Consider the following 14,510-nt stretch of genomic DNA (forward strand, 5'->3'; position numbering starts at 1 on the left):
AGAGTGGCACCAGGAAGCCCAGTAAATGGTGTGCTGGAGTCCTCCCAAAGCAACTGCTCACTTAGTCCCTGGGTGTGAGCCTCATGGCACAGTCACCCACCAGGCTGGTGAGTTTCATCAGATGATAATCTTTAAAAATGCAAATGAATTCCACAATTAAAAGACTGTAAGAGACTTACACGTAAGTTGAAAGTAAAGGGATTCAAAAAGATACTCCGTGCAAATGGTAACCAAAAAAAAAGGAGGAGGAGCTAGACTAATCTCAGACTAAATAGATTCAAGATCAAAAGCTGTTATAAGAGATAATAACAGTCAATTCACCAAAAAGATGTAACACTTATAAATGTGCATGCAACACACCTCAGAGCTCCTAAATATATGAAACAAACCTGGATAGAATGAAAGGAGAAACAGTTAGTTCTATGATAATTGTAGGAGATTTCAACACCTCACTTTTTTTTTTTTTTTTTTTTTTTTTAAAGACAATCTCTCTCTCTTGCCCAGGTTGGAGTGCAGCGATGTGATACGGGTCACTGCAACCTCCTGGATTCAAGTGATTCCCGTGCCTTGGCATCAGAGTAGCTGGGATTACAGGTGTATGCCACCACACCTAGCTATTTTTAGTTGAGACAGGGTTTCACCACATTGGCCAGGCTGGTCTCAAACTCTTGACCTCAAGTGATCCACCCCTTCAGCCTCCCAAAGTGCTGGGATTACAGGCATGAGCCACTGCACCTAGCTCAAGAACTCACTTTCAATAATGGATACAATACCCAGATAGAAGATCAAAGAGGAAACGGGGCTTGAACAATGCTATAGATGAATTGGACCTACCAGACATACACAGATGACTTCACCCAACAGCAGAATATACATTCTTCAAAGTACATGCGGAATGTTCTCTGGGAAAAATCATATATTAGGTCTCAAAGCAAGATCTAATACATTTCAAATGACTGAAATAATAATAACAGAAAGAAAACCAGAATATCCACAAATCTATGGGAACTAAACAACATACTACAAAACTAATGGATCAAAGAAAAATAAGGAAAATTAGAAAGTATTTTGAGACAAAACAATGTATCAAATCTTATGAGATGCAGCAAAAGCAGTGCTATGAGTGAAATTTATAGCTGTACACGCTTACATTAAAGCAGGCGTCCCCAAACTTTTTACACAGGGGGCCAGTTCACTGTCCCTCAGACCATTGGAGGGCTGCCACATACTGTGCTCCTCTCACTGACCACCAATGAAAGAGGTGCCCCTTCCTGAAGTGTGGCGGGGGGCCGGATAAATGGCCTCAGGGGACTGCACGTGGCCCGAGGGCCGTAGTTTGGGGATGCCTGCATTAAAGAAAGCTGGCTGGGGGTGGTGGCTCACACCTGTAATCCCAGCACTTTGGGATTAAAAACATACTGACTAGAAATAGAAACAACCTCAATGTAATAAAGGTAATATGAACAACTCCCAGCTAACATCATTCTCAATGAAGACAACTCTTTCCAAGATGAGGAAGAAAACAGTGATGCCCGCTTTCATAACACTGCAGATCCTAGCTAGAGTTCTTAAGAAGGAAAGGAAAAAAAAAAGGCATCCAAATTGGAAGGGAAGATGTAAAATTTTCTCTGTTAACAAATGACATGATCATCTTTGCTGAAAATCCTGAAGACTGCATGAAAAAAACTGTTAGAACTAATAATTTGTCCAAGTTTCAGGATTATGAAATCAACATACAAAAGTCAGTTGCATTTCTACACACTAACAGTCAACAATCCAAGAAGGAAATTAAGAAAACAGTTCCTGCTGGGCTTGGTCGTGGAAGCCTGTAGTCTCAGCTACTTGGGAGGCTGAGGCAGGAGGATCGCTTGAGCCTGGGAGGTCAATGCTGTCAGTTTTTATGATTATGCCTGTGAATAGCCACTGTACTCCAGCCTGGGCAACATAGTGAGATGTTTAATAAAAAAAAAAAAATAAAGTCAGTTTACAATAGCATCAAAAAGAATAAAAGGAATAAACTTAACTAGGAAACAAAGACTTTGGCAGGATTTAGAGTTTCAGAGACTCTAAATTGTGTGACAAATGTAAAGCCATCTCATATGTATAAGTTATAAGGCTTAGTTTTGTTAAGATGTCAATACGACTCAAAGTGGTCTACAAGTTTAGTATAATTGCTCTCAAAATCTCAGTGACTTTTTTTCTTCAATTATAGAAAAATCCATCCTTATAAATTGCATAAAGTTTATATGCAATTTCAAGGGATCCCAAATGGCCAAAGAAATTGTGAAAAAGAATAACAAAGTTGGAAGTCTTTTACTTCCCAATTTCAAAATGTATTATCAAAAGTGACAGTGGTCAAAAGTTTGGTATGGCAGTAAAGACATACATAGAGACCAGTGGAATGGAATATAGGGTACAGAAGGAAACCCTTATACCTACAGTCAAATGAGTTCTATAAGGATGCCAAGACCAATCAGGGAAGGGACGGTCTTTCAACAAATGGTATGGGAAAACTAGATACTCACAGGCCAAAGAATGAAGTGAAACCCTTACTTTATATCATGTTTAAAAAGAAAAAAAAAAAAAAAACTCTAATGAATCAAAGACCTAACTGTAAGATCTAAAACTATACAACTCTTGTTTTTTTGAGATGGAGTCTCACTCTGTCTCCCAGGCTGGAGTGCAGTGCTGTGATCTTGGCTCACTGCAACCTCTGGCTCCCAGGTTCAAGCAATTCTCTGCCTCAGCCTGCCAAATAGCTGGGATTACAAGGGCTCACCACCACACCCAGCTAATTTTTGTATTTTTCATAAAGATGGGGTTTTACCGTCTTGGTCAGGCTGGTCTTGAACTCCTGATCTCCTGATTCACCTGCTCCCGCCTCCCAAAGTGCTGGGATTACAGCTATGAGCCACCATGCCCAGCTGACAACTCTTAAAACACAGAAGGAAAGCTTTCTTTGGCAACGATTTCTTGTATATGATACAAAAGGCACAAATAACAAAAGGAAAAGTAGACAAATTGGATTGCATCAAAGGATACTACTAACAGAGTGAAAAGGCAACTACAGAATGATAGAACATATGTGCAAATTATATGTGAAAGATTTCCCATGTAGAATATATAAAGCACTCTCACAATGCAACATCAAAAACCCAACTCAGTTCAAAAATGTGCAAAGGATGTGAATAGACGGTCCTCCAAATAAGAGATGCAAATGGCCGATAAGCACATAAAAAGATGCCCACCATCACTAATTATTAGGAATAAACTCAAACCAAAACCATGTGAAGAGGCTGGGCATGGTGGCTCATGCCTGTAATCCCAGCACTCTGAAAGGCTGAGGTGGGTGGATCACTTGAGGTCAGGAGTTCAAGACCAGCCTGGCCAACATGGTGACACCACGTCTCTACTAAAAATAGAAAAATAAGCCAGGGATAGTGGCACATGCCTGTAGTCCCAGATACTAAAGGCTGAGACAGGAGAATTGCTTGAACCCAGGAGGCAGAGGTTGCAATGAGCCAGGACTGCACCACTACACTCTAACCTGGATGACAGAGCAAGACTCCATCTCAAAGAAAAGGAAAAAGAAGAAAACCTACATGGAGTGGCCACCTCAGAGTCATTAGGGTGGCTGTAATCAATACAGAAAATAACAAGTGTTAGTGAGGATGCTGAGTGGTTGGAACCCCTGTGTACTCTTACTGGGAGTTTAAAATGGAGCTGCAGCTATGGAAAACAGTATGGCAAGTCATCAAAAAGTTAAAAATAGACTAGGCACTGTGGCTCACACTTGTAATCCCAGCATTTTGTGAGACCAGGGCAAGCTAATCACTTGAGGCCAGGAGTTTGAGGCCGGCATGGCCAACATGGTGAACCCCATCTCTACTAAAACTACAAAAATTAGCCAGGGGTGGTGGTGCAGGTCTGTACTCCCAGCTACTCGGGAGGCTGAGAGAGAAGAATTGCTTCAACCCAGGAGGCAGAGGTTGCAGTGAGCCAAGATTGCACCATTGCATTCCAGCCTGGGGGACAGAGCGAGATGCTGTCTCAAATCAAAGAATTATATAATCCAGCATTCCCACTTCTGGGTATGTACCCCCCTAAAATTGAAAGAGCCTCACAGATTTATACACTGATGTTCATAGCAGCATTGTTGAGAGCAAATTCTGACATGTGTGAGAAATCCTATTATTTGCTGAGAAATCCTATTGAGAGCAGTGGCAAGGAAAAACTAATCAGCCCCCACAGCAGAAAACTACTCAAAGCATTATAAAACAGTAACCAATATAAGTATGTCTCATGCCAGATGAATTAGTTCTTTGAACACAGGATATGTGACCCTTTTTTGTTGTTGTTGTTCCCTCATAAAGAGCATGTTAAAGACAAACTAGAAAGTTTGTCTTTAACCTATAGTAAACATGCACTTGCTGCCTGGTTAGTTTGCCTTTAACCAGTGAAAGAACACAGAGCATCTGCTTGTAAAACTTGTCACTGGGAAGTCAAGAATAAATATGTAGGTCAGAGTCTTATCTGGACTCTAAGCTGGAAATGCTGTGAGAGCTCTGCTGCTCCACTCTGAACCCACCTTTTGCTTTCTATTTCTGTGTCTGTTTCTTTTCTTTCCTTTTTTTTCTTTTTAAGACAGAGTCTTGCTCTGTCACCAGGCTGGAGTGCAGTGGCGCAATCCCGGCTCACTGCAACCTCTGACTCCCTGGTTCAAGCGCTTCTCCTGCCTCAGCCTCCTGAGTAGCTGGGATTACAGGTGTGCACCACCACACCCAGCTAATCTTTGTACTTTTAGTAGAGATGGAGTTTCACCACATTGGCCAGGATGGTCTCAATCTCCTGACCTCATGATCCTCCCATGCCTTGGCCTCCCTAAGTGCTGGTGTGAGCCACCACGCCTGCCTACGTATCTGTTTCTTAATTCTTTCAGTACCACCTGGGTTGGGGTCTCCATGGCTGAGCTGGTCTCGGTACAGTGTTATTCACAGCAGCCAAAAAACAGCAGCAACTCAAGTGTCCACTGACAGATAAACAAATGTGGTCTCTCCATACAGTCAAACATTATTCAGCCTTAAAAAGGAAGGGAATTTGGACACATGCTAACACATGGATGAACCTTGAGGATGTTATGCAAAGTGAAATAAGCCAGTCAGAAAGACAGAAATATTTTATGATTCCTTATGTTTAGAACCTAGAGTAATCAGATTCATAGAGACAGAAAGTAGAGTGGTGGCTGCCAGGAGCTGGGAGAGAGTGGTAATGGCTTATTTAATGGAGAAAGAGTTTCAGTTTGGCAGGATTTAGTGAGTTTCAGTGTTTGGCTGCACAAAAATATGAATGTACTTCCACTGAATTGTGTACTTTAAAATGGTTGTAGTAAATTTTATATGTGATTTACCATATTTAAAATTTACATTGGAAATGTATATTTACTGAGCACCTCCGTGCTAGGCATAATTATATGATTATGAAGACCATAGTTATAGAATTTTATTTCCCTAAGGGTGTTTTCTAAGTGTAAAAACTAGCATAGACAGACAATAATAGACACAGACCCACAGAACTCAGACAGTAGGCTTATTAGACACAGATTATTAGATTTCAGCAGGGAACTAGAAATTATTAAAGTTACTAATCACTAAATTTGTAGTTTAGTAATTAATTTAGCCAATCAGCTAATTTACTAATTACTGAAAATTACATACTGAAAAAGACCCAGAATGTAGTAGAAAGAAATGGCAGAAAAGACCACCTAAGCCCATCTTTTAGACAGTTTTCTTAGCAGATGAGGGATAGAAGGGTACTTCCTGGCCAGGAGTGGTGGCTCATGCCTGTAATCCCAGCTACTCAGGAGGCAGGGGAATCACCTGAACCCAGGAAGCAGAGGTTGCAGTGAGCCAATATCACTTCACTGCACTCCAGCCTGGGCAACAGAGCAAGACTCCATATAAAAAAAATAAACAGCAGGGTGTGGTGGCTAATGCCTGTAACTAGCACTTTGGGAGGCAAAGGCGGGAGCTCACTTGAGGTCAAGAGTTGGAGACCAGCCTGACCACACCTCGTCTCTACTAAAAATAAAAAAAATTAGCTGGGTGTGGTGGCAGGCATCTGTAATCTCAGTTTCTCAGGAGGCTGAGGCAGGAGAATTTCTCGATCATGGGAAGCAGAGGTTGCAGTGAGCCACTGTACTCCAGCCTAGGTGACAGAGGGAGACTCTATCTCAAAAAAAATTAAATAAAGCCCATCTTTTAAACAGTTCTCTTAGCAGATCAGGGACAGAAGAGCGATTCCTTCCCCTGGTAGCTCTGAGTGTCCAGTGTGTGCCCTTGCCCACCACACTTGACGGGGAAACAGTAGAGCAGCCTGCACTGCATGCTGTACGGAAGATCCCACACACACAGCGAGAGTTCCTTTAGCCTGCACTTTGGGTTGGATGAATCCTGAGCTCTCAAAGCATCGTGTGCTATGGTTCCACCCTCTCCTTGGTTGGGAACTGTGTCTTGGTCTTCTCTGTCTCCAGGGTGCTGGTGGCAGAGAATGACATGGAGTGAGCACTCCATAGATGCTTGTTCAATTTCCTAGGAACTCAGCAGGCTGGGCCTAACACCACTGCCTGCAAAGGCCTGGCAGGTGTAGGAACTCATCAACCTGTGCCTGCTGCTCTTACAGAAAGGGGAGAGGGAGATGGGTGGGAGTGGATGGAGAGTTGTCCTTTTAACAATGAGGGCCAGGAGCTGTAATAGAGATCCCAGCATAATCTATTTCAGCAAACAGCAGGGGCCCCTCTCCTCTGGGGCCCATAGCTTGGTCTCACTTCTCTTCTCTCATCTTTACAGTTTGAGATTTCATCTAAGCCAGCAGTAGGCTGCCAAAGACTTCAAACTCCTTCACCTTCCAATCTAATTCCAGCTCCTTGACAATGGCAAGATTCTTGGCTGGGACAGAGTAAACAGCATGGAATGCTGGGGAAACTCAGAACCTCACGTGCTGCAAATGCAGAAAAGAAGAGCTGCTTGCTGTTGAGCTCAAAATACTTCTGAGGACATGAAACTCTCCCACTGGTCTAAGTAATTCTCCCCCTTCCTCCACACCTCCACTGTAAACCAGGATACACTGCAGCCAGTGAGTCCCAGCCCTACAGAGATAGCTCTACCTGGCTCCTGTTCATGCCCAAGGTATTTATTCACTTATTCAACAGCCATGTGGGAAGTCACCGCTTCAGAACGCTGACTGCACAGAGGGGCACACGAAGCCGGGTTATCAGCTGCCTGGTTCTGGCTTTCCCTGCCTGATCCAGGGGTCTCCTGAGGCAGGAGACCTCCTTTAGTACTTAAAGCAGAAACCGTTTTAGCTGTGTATTCTGAAAAACTTGTCTAGCACTGAAAGCATGGACACTTTTAGCTGTGTATTTTCAAAAAGTTGTCTCTAAGTGCCATAGCTAATGAAGTCAAAATGAGTGATCTGTGTGCCCTTGAGTTGAGCATTCTTTTAGTAATAAAGAATTAAGTTATATGTGAATTCTTTAGAACTGATTCTCATCTTGTCAATCAACTGTCAATTTTCTGTGTTAACTTCTAGCAGAGGTAATAGAGTTAATCCAAAACCATAAGTGTATTAAAGTCCAGTTTGACAAGTATAGTCAACAAACCAGGCACTGAGCTGGAAAAGGGATCGTTTCCCAGTGGGCCTAAAGGCCCACATAAATCCCGTACAGATATCAAGAAACAGAGACAGAAAGTCACTCGCTTAAGGCTTGTCACTTGAAAGTGAGTGGCTGACTGACTGGCAGAGGGCTGGAAATCAAATTCAAATCTTTGGACCTCTAATTCCAGAGGGCGCACTGGCTCCCCAGGCCCAATTTTACACTTCAATGGCTTAACAAGAGCGTTACTGGATTGAAGTCAACATTAAAAGACATTAGATTCCATCGGCTCAGTCTTTGGGCCCTTGTCTCTAATGAGAATTTGCCTGGTTCAAATTTTTTCCTTTTAATTGCATTTTAGGTTTCGGGGTACGTGTGAAGAACATGCAAGATTGTTGCATAGGTACACACATGGCAGTGTGCTTTGCTGCCTTCCTCCCGTTGGATCTATCCTGAGAGATCTTGCCTTTCCATCTGAAACTCTTAAAAATACTTGATTAACATAGAAGTTCCTGCTACAAAGTAGGAGTCAAGAACCCTCTTCAGCAAAGGTGAGCTGGCCTCAGTGGGAAATGGAAAATGAGCTGGTTTCAATCACCACCCTCTCACTAATCACCAAGATAAATTTCTTAAAACATACATGTATTGTGTTTTTAACAGGGCTGGAGTTCATCCAAGGTTCTGAGTAACATGCTACCACTGAAAGAAGGATTTGCTGCTCAGGCCTGGAGACAGAAACACAGACACACACAAACACATAAACACAGTCTTCACACACAACTGGTAGTGTCCAGCCAAATACTTAGTAGTATGAGGTGGGCTTTGAACCCATCCATGCTCCAAAGGAAGAGACACCTTTCCCTAATCACACGTCCATTCTCCCTCCTTCTCCCCCAATGCTGTCTCCTCCTCAAGCCCACATGTTATTACATGGAACAAAATTAGGCATGCCTATCAGGTTAAAGCATTGTCAATGATGCTCTCATTAAAAACAACAGCACAGTCAAACAGAGAGCATGCTTGCATATGAAATGTGATTAATTCTTTCAGACATGGCTCATGATGACTGGAAGAAGCTCTGCTCTGCAGCAAGCCTAGCTGTGTTCCTGGCCACCTCCCAAAGTGATTCACACTCTCATTTTACCCTCAGAAGCAGACAAGAGGACTGCAAAGGACCCCTGTGTCTCCCATGCTGTCTGAAAAGGACTCCCATTTCCCCTGGGGACCAAAAGGAACAAAAGTAGCTTTTTATTTGTAGAGCACACAACTTTTTCAAAATACATAGCTAAAATGGTCCCCGCTTTGAGTGCTTTAGTGGGAGGTTCTTTGAGGGGAACTGATAGCCCTTCAGAAGCCCAGGTAGAGAGCTGCTCTCTTTTGGGTAGACAGTGGGACAGAATGCTTTGGAGGGCCTCTGTTTTGGTGGGGGCACCTGTGAACGCAAGCCCCCAGGCTACAGCATTCAAAGTTTTTTACTTTCTTTTGGAACATAACCTTTTCCTTTGAGTTTTTCAACTGAAAAATAAAACTGGCTGAATCCAAGAACGTGTCTCTGGATTGCTGTGGCTGATCATCCCCTCAAAAGCTGGGGAGATGTGGGCAGCTACAGAATCTTCTCACGGATAGGGGTTGCCCTCAAGCCGTGTTTGGACTGAGCCTTTGGTAGGAGATTGTAGCATCCAGATTCCAGAGCTAAGGGCCAGGTGTCAGTCACAGGGACTGAGGCAAGCTGAAAGCCAGATGCCCCACTCAGCCATCCCTGGCCTCCCCACCCATGAATCCCTGGTGCACAGCAGGTGCTAGATGAAGTTTAGAAGAAAGAACTCCAGGGTAAATGGGAATGAGGAAGTTGGTCCTCCACATTCCCACACTGGAAGGAAGAGAAGGGAGAGTAGCTGGGATTTGAGTGTTTGCTATGGTTACATCCTAAAGACCCTGGAGCTCAGGCACTGCTCCAAGTGCCTTGAAAGACGTTTGATATTAAGCCTTACAATAGTCCAATGAGGAATGGATGATCTTAATGAGAGAAGAAACAGGCTCAGAGAGCTGAGGGGATTCCCCCAAGGAAATATAACCTACAAATGGCCAGGATGGTGGTGATTCGGGCCTGTCTGCCTCCCAAGGCTGCCCAAGCTCAATCACCCCCCACCACTTCTGCTTTTGCAATAATAGCCTTATGCCACATATTCTACCAGTTACTTTATGAAAGAAAGTCAAATAAACTTTAGCCATATCCCAAGCCATAATAGGTAGCTCTTGTTCAAAATACCCTGTAAATCAGGTGATGCAGGATCAGAAATACACCCACAACTGTTACAGGTACTGTGCTAGGTTTGTTTTGGGGAACTCAGCCTAGGAATATGAGTGAAGAGACAACTCCCAAAGCAAAGCAAATCACTGGCATGCAGGGGGCCTGAGCAATTCAGAGTCAGAGGCAACTAGAGTGTGCAGCCACCTGACCTGCTGGTTTCCCAATATGCTTAATGGATCCATGATGTCAGGGCCACAGACGAAATGCAGAAACCTTCCCTTCCTGCCTCCCACACTCTACGGGTCAAATATTTACCAAAAACACAGCAGTGAACTGAACACCAGCAGAGATACAAAGAGGGAAAAACAGTTCTCCCTTCTCAAGGCAGGTTGGCCAACATCAACATTTTGCAGTTGGAGGGTGCGGGTGGAGTGAGTGTGCAGGCCCAGAATTTAAAGACAAACAGATAAGAGATGAAATGATTCCAGCAGAAAGACCAATAACTATTCACATCTACAATGCACACTGAACTGCAGCCTAGGCAACATAGCAAGGCTCTGTCTCTACAAAAAATTTAAAAATTAGCCGGATGTGGTGGCATGTGCCTATAGTGTCAGCTACCCAGGAGGCTGAGGTGGGGAGATCACTTGAGCCCAGTTTAAAATTACAATAAAGTGTGATCACATCACTGCACTCCAGCATGGGCATCAGAGCAAGGCCCTATCTCTAAAACAAAACAAGATGTTTACATAAAAATCAATGTATGAAAATCCAAAATACAATATTGGCAAATAAACCCCACTGAGGCTTAAAAAACGTTACCTAGGTCATCGATTACATAATGTTGCGGGGCTGAAGTAGTTCCACTGGTGAGTGTGTACACGGCGAGCCAGTCCCAATGCCACACACTCAGCTTCCTTAGTGCCCATGACAATGGCCCAGACACCGCCTGAACATGGACTCTGCTGGCCAATATATCAACTTGAATTCTCCTAACAAAGGTCTGCTGTCTGACTCCATGACCAATGTCCCTGTCAACACAGGTGTGGCTGCCCGGACTCCTGCTGTTGAGGCTCTAACAGAGGCTGAGGAGCTCAGGGATGAGCTGATCAAGGTGGAAGAGGAAATTGTCACTCTATGCCAGGTCCTGGCAGCCAAGGAGAGGCACTGCAGAGAGCTCAGGGGAGGCTGGGTCTCTCTGCCCTGGGGGGCTGGAAACAGAACCTGTCCAGGAGCTGCCATGATATGCACGTCTCTAACACCTACAAGACGACTCAGGAAACTCTTTCACAGGCAGGACAGAAGACTTCAGCTGCCCTGTCCAAAGTGGGCTCTGCCATCAGCAGGAAGCTTGGAAACAATGAGGAACTCTGCAAACTTCAAGTCGTTTGAGGACCGAATTGGGACCATAAAGTCTAAGGCAGGCGTCCCCAAACTTTTTACACAGGGGGCCAGTTCACTGTCCCTCAGACCGTTGGAGGGCTGCCACATACTGTGCTCCTCTCACTGACCACCAATGAAAGAGGTGCCCCTTCTTGAAGTGCGGCGGGGGGCCGGATAAATGGCCTCAGGGGGCCGCATGAGGCCCGCGGGCCGTAGTTTGGGGATGCCTGGTCTAAGATTATGGGCCAGGCGTGGTAGATCATGCCTGTAATCCCAGCACTTTGGAAGGCCGAGACGTGTGGACCCCCTGAGGTCAGGAGTTTGAGACCAGCCTGACCAATATGGTGAAACCTGGTCTCTAAAATTAAAGTCTAAGATTGTGGGCCACAGAACGGTAGTGACAACCTCCCTTCCTCAGCGGGAAATGGTGACAAGCCCCTGTTGGATCCCGTAACTTTTAAGCCCAAGGTTGCTTTGCCCACCACAGAGTACACACAACACACCCTCAGCATTGCAGCCACAGCTCTGCGCGGTGGAGCAGCCAGCCAGGCAGATGAAGAGAGCTGGCTTGGAGGACAGTTCTGCCCATCCACAGGGAGATGCGGCTGCTGCGTTCCCATGAATGAGAGAACACAGTCCTGTACACAGATGTTTTACACTCAAGTCTGTAGATGACGCAGATCACTGTGCTGTCCTTCCTAGGGGTGCAGGAAGTGGACAGGGCAGAGGATCTGAGAGTATTAAGCCAAAGCCCAGACTCCTTTTGGGAATCTTGTTAGCACATTCAGAATGTTAAAGGATTAAAGAATACGAAGCATAAAATCAGTAGCATTTTCTGACCTCTTCCTCCTCCTCCTTTCCTGACTCATAGAAGAAATGCAATCACCCAGCAAGTCCTACCTGTTCCACAATTTTTTTAACCTCAAAATGCTGAACAAGAAAACTGTCCATTTTCTGAGACCCGCCAGAGAGGAAACTGATCAGCAGCAGCTGCCTAATTGTTCCACTAATCTAGCTTTAAAGGAAGCAAATTCACTATTTTTTAAATGCAGTGGACTTTCCAAAAATTAAAATTAGGCAAAGCAGAAAAAAATAAAAGTTAACTAAATGAATTGAGACTTGAACAATGTGAAAAGGATGGCTCAAACTTGGAACATATTTTCATGTCATTTATATTAATATGTTAAAAATCATAATCATCATAGATGTTGAAAAGGCATTTGACTAAATTTACTACAAAATTTATAAAAGAACCACATCAAATTAGAAAGAGGGATACCTCCTTAAATTACACACAATAAAGGAACTTACATCCAGACACACACCCATCAAGCCAAAGCCCAGCATCATTTGTAAGGGATGGAAGCAATAGAAACTTCCATCAACTTTCCAAACAAAAGAATGCCCTCTGTTACCACTATTATCTTGGAGGCCCTAGCTGATGAAACTAGGCAAGGAGGAAAGTAAGACATTAAAGAAAAAGGCAGGAAGTGAAATAATTATATTTACTCTGAAAAATGAGGCAGACAGATTTTGCTAAGAAGTTAGATACAAAAGCAACATACTAAACAGCCTTCCTTTTTCTTAATTTTTAAACTATAGAGATGAGGCCAGGCACAGCCCATGCCTGTAATTCCAGCACTTTGGGAGACCAAGGCAGGCAGATTGCTTGAGGCCAGAAGTTCAATACCAGCCTGGCCAATATGGCAAAACCCTGACTCTACTAATAATACAAAAATTAGCCAGGTGTGGTGACACACACCTGTCATACCAGGCACTTGGGAGGCTGAGGTATAAGAATTGCTTGAACCTAGGAGGTGGAGGTTGCAGTGAGACAGGACTGGACTACTGCACTCCAGCCTGGGTGACAGAGCAAGACCCTGTCTCAAACAAAACAAAACAAAACAAAACAAGAGACAGGATCTTACTTTGCTGCCCAGGCTGGTCTCAAACTCCTAGGCTCAAGCAATCCTTCTGCCTCAGTCTCCCAAAGTGCTAGGATTACAGGCCTGAGCCACCAAACCTGGCCTCAGAGAGTCTTCCTATGTACAGACAAGCAGTTAGAAAAGAGAAGAAAATATCCCTCTTGCAACAGCACACCCCAAAAAAACAAAACCCTCAGAAATAAAATGTGCTAAAATATGCACACATAATCCGTATGAAGAAATTTTTCAATGAAACCATTTGAATGCAAAGAAAGCCCTGCTGCACATATTATCGAGAAACATTCAACCTTAAAAAGATGTCATGGCCAGATGTGGTGGCTCACATCTGTAATCCCAGCACTTTGGAAGGCCGAGGTAGGTGGATCATGAGGTCAGGAGTTTGAGACCAGCCTGAGCAGCATGACAAAACCCTGTCTCTACTAAAAATACAAAAAAAAATTAGCTGGGCATGGTGGCATGCATCCGTAGTCCCAGCTACTCGAGAGGCCGAGGCTGGAGAATTGCTTGAACCCGGCAGGCAGAGGTTGCAGTGAGCTGAGCTTGCCCTACTCCACTGCAGTCTGGGTGACAGAGCGAGACTCCAGCTCAGAAAACAAAAAAATGATGTCACTATCAGTATCAAGTGGGGGTGTGTGGAAGTGGAGCCTCCACACGTGCTGGAGGAACATAAGATGGCATGGCCATTCCAAAAGATAGTTTGGCAATTTCTTAAAAGGTAAATGTAAATGTACCTTATGGAGCCAGATGCAGCAGCCGAGGCCTGTAATCCCAGCATTTTGGGGGGTCAGGGTGGGTAGATCATCTGAAGTCAGGAGTTACAGACCAAGCTTGGCCAACATGGTGAAACCATATCTCTTCTAAAAATATAAAAAAAAAAAAATAGACCAATGTGGTGGCGGGCACCTGTAATCCCAGCTACATGGGAGGCTGAGACAGGAGAATCTCTTGAAGCTGGAAGGCGGAGGCTGCAGTGAGCTGAGATCACACCACTACACTCCAGCCTGGGTGACAAAGTGAGACTCTGTCTCAACAAACAAGCAAAAAAAATTAGTTAGGTGTGGTGGTGCATGCCTGTAATCCTAGCTACTTGGGTGGCTGAGGCAGAAGAATCACTTGAACCCAGGAGGTATAGGTTGCAGTGAGTCAAGATCATGCCACTGCACTCCAGCTTGGGCAACTGAGTGAGACTGACTCCAAACAAATAAATAAAAATAAAGTGTCAACATCAGTGGCTTTTTGTATACTCACAGAACAGTGTAACCATCACCACAATCAATTT

At 44.2% G+C, this 14,510-nt stretch overlaps 1 long non-coding RNA gene and 1 pseudogene across 1 annotated transcript in view; both read left to right on the forward strand.

Moving 5' to 3' along the window:
• The window catches only part of LOC141582884 (uncharacterized), a 154,282-nt gene that overhangs the window by 128,519 nt on the left and 11,253 nt on the right, over positions 1 to 14,510 (forward strand). The window lies entirely within an intron of this gene.
• LOC120365304 (tumor protein D54 pseudogene) lies at positions 10,847 to 11,515 on the forward strand (annotated as a pseudogene).

Source organism: Saimiri boliviensis, chromosome 1, assembly GCF_048565385.1.
Source record: "Saimiri boliviensis isolate mSaiBol1 chromosome 1, mSaiBol1.pri, whole genome shotgun sequence".
NCBI classification, from domain to species: domain Eukaryota; kingdom Metazoa; phylum Chordata; class Mammalia; order Primates; family Cebidae; genus Saimiri; species Saimiri boliviensis.